The 3096-nt window shown below is 32.5% G+C and overlaps 1 protein-coding gene across 2 annotated transcripts in view; it reads left to right on the top strand.

The window, feature by feature from the left end:
• The window catches only part of LOC102680830, a 57643-nt gene that overhangs the window by 45833 nt on the left and 8714 nt on the right, over positions 1–3096 (top strand). The gene's annotated exons all lie outside the window — the stretch shown is intronic.

Here is a 3096-nt window from a genome sequence, read left to right on the forward strand (position 1 = left end):
CGGGGATAATTTCGTAACTACTGTGTAACACTCGTAAATCTGTGGTGATAAACGGCGGTTTACTTAATTGGTCTTTGTAGCCTCTCACCTTTTGTCGCACGACTATTTCGTATCCCGACGAAAACTGGTCCCAGATTACCGTGGAACGTTGTTACCTGGGCAACTTTTGCCGGAAAATGAATCATTCTGTTGTGCACGGGGCGGCCATTAGGGCGGATCCGTAATCACGTGACGTAATTCGTGATTGCAGGGCAATTTACGTTCGATGTTTGACAAAAGGATTAATCGTGGTCGAAGCGTGGGGTTGTTAATCGTGTATTGGATGTATTGGATGTTACACTCGTAGTTTGCTTGGTGGATATAAGGGGAAGTCGTTAAGGCTGGTTTTAATAGATCGGTTGGTTCGTTTTTGCGTTAATCAGTAACGACTGTTGTGGTCGTTAGCCGAGGATTTAAATTCGAATCGTTGAGTTAGATGATGGCATAGGAATATTCTTTTTTGTTTTTAGATATATAAGGTACTTGGTGATGCTTGGTGCTGAGGGATGTTTAATGGAGAAATCTGATGGTTTTTTCTTTTTTTGTATGATTGCATGATGAAAATATTTGAATGTTAAGAAAGATTAGAGATCGTTGAAATATGAATCTGGGAAAATTGATATTTGCAAGTGATTGAAAATTTGAATTCTAATTATTTATAACTGTTAGGCTTATAAAAGAATATTTTTTCTCCTCATTGGGATATTTTTTGAAGAACAACTCTCGATCGAATAACGCTTTCGTCTTTGATGATAAATTTTTAATTTTTAGAATTCAGATACTTTGTTTTTATCGATCGAAGAAAGAAATATTTCCAAGAGAATCTATGGATACATGGAACGTGGTGTCAAGTGTCCTTAATCTCATCCTTCTTTAACACCCGATTCGTATTATTTTATAAAGGAAGAAAATTAATCTGAGCGTAAAGATGAGAAACAGGGTCGTTCTGGGCATATCTCGAGGTGAATAACCGAGAGGAAAGCGTCTGACTGAGTAAGATGGAGCATAAAAGTGGATCGCAGTAAATCCAAACCTTGAGAGTATCAGAATATCATTTATAAACTGATCGAATGTGAAATTGATCGTTTTATTTGAATCTCCAATTTATTTTAATCCGATTATAAAACTTTCTTTGGTATAACTGATCGAGCACGTTTAACGTTCCTCCTTATAAAAATAACCATATCAATTAATATAGAATAATTCTATAAATAGAATTGAAATGAAAAATTACAAAATAATAAAAAAAAAAAATTACAGGTTAATAAGTTGTTAAGAATCGTGAAGATTCTTTTCAAAGAAAGTCTTACAATTTTAGATTTTTAGACCACCCTGTAGAATACTCACCCGCAATACAGTGAGCCCTGTTCACGATAAAAAGTATAAATGTCAACATAGTCGTTCTTCACCGTGCGTTCACGTGAAGTTCAATGTACTTGAGCTGTCTGGTGATTTCCAACTTTTCCCACGATTCTTCATTAAAAACCAAATGATATATTTTTCAAAGATCCATAAATCCATCATTTTTTATGGATAAATCATATGGTTAAACTTAGAAAAAACTATATTCCACAAGTAAGTGGAAAGTAATCGAGAAAGTATAAAAATGTTCTAAATATTGTTAAGAATTAATAATTTGATTATCTTCAGGTGAGGAATACAAACTAGAATAAAAAAATATTATAGAAGATACGAAACTACACAATTCTAAATTTTAGAAATTTTTATTATAATATTAATCTAAATAATTATAATTTCTGTTTTTAGAAAAAATAAATTTTAATTTGTAACTAGAGAGAAACTATTATCTCTCACAATAATTTCTTCTCAATGAAAAAATTAATTCTTCGAATGCTCATATATTTATCAAGTTTATATACAGAGTGTTCAACGAAAAAAGATAAGCAAACTTTAAAACTCTTCTTTTTTAAGATATAGATTAAATCACTTAATATCTAAAAATTTCACGAATTCTATTTTAAAGCACTCTGCTCCATCTATCATCTAATTCAAGGATTACTTCATCTCCCGCTAGATCACATAACGAGTCAGGAAACCAGGTCACAGGTTTAAATCTTAATTTCACCCTCTGCTATTTATCTCGCACCGGAAGTCAATGATCTTAACACGCTTAACATAATTTATTCATCGCTGCTTTAACCTTTACGCCGAGTAATTAATAATTTATTCTTAATTATTCTTAAGAAACTTCTAATTTTTATTTTGTTTTACATTTCTTCTTATATATATGTATATTCAATTCTCTTAATTAAATCCAATAGAAAGAAAATAATTTTAATGGAATAAAATCCCACAATAACGTTTGACTATAATTGATCAACTAAATATCACATTATAGAGATTATCTACTCAAAAAACTGCATCTTATCAGATCATTTCATAATTCTTGAATTGTTTTTCTTGAATTTTGATTTCAATATCAATTGTTTTATATGACAACAGTTTTGTAACACTGTTAAAATAACAAACACTCATAATTATGCGTCACTAACTAATTACCGACAAATACTTTTTAATTTGCATCTAAATGTATCGAAAATAAATATTATTCACAGGATAACTTAATATAAATCGTGCTAAAAAGGCTATGTGTGAATGTTACGAATCATTCTTACGAATATTAGAAGTGTTAATTTGAATTCGAGGTGAGACAGTGAAACGTGTCATCGATCTCGAGCGTGACAAGCTGGTGCACGCAAAGTCGAGACGAAAGTTGGTCCCGTTCTATTATTAGCCGAGTTCCAGCCAAGTGCAACATCGCGATCGGGGCAGGAACGCATATGGCCAGCAACGGGCAAAGCGGGGCAGAGCGGAAAGGAGGGGGGTGAGGGAGATACCGCCTGATCTGACTCTCCACGTTCCTAGATTCCCCGATTTAGTTCTTTTTTCCCCTCTCTAGACCTCGATACGAGACTGAAGATGGATGAACTGATTGTGTCAAGATTCAGATTCATCGAGAAACGTTTCAAGATATCTAGATCACTAAAGAAAGATAAAGTATATATATAATAAAAAAAAAAAAAAAAAAAAAAAAAA

The sequence above is a fragment of the Apis dorsata genome, unplaced genomic scaffold, assembly GCF_000469605.1.
Source record: "Apis dorsata unplaced genomic scaffold, Apis dorsata 1.3 scaffold_10, whole genome shotgun sequence".
NCBI classification, from domain to species: domain Eukaryota; kingdom Metazoa; phylum Arthropoda; class Insecta; order Hymenoptera; family Apidae; genus Apis; species Apis dorsata.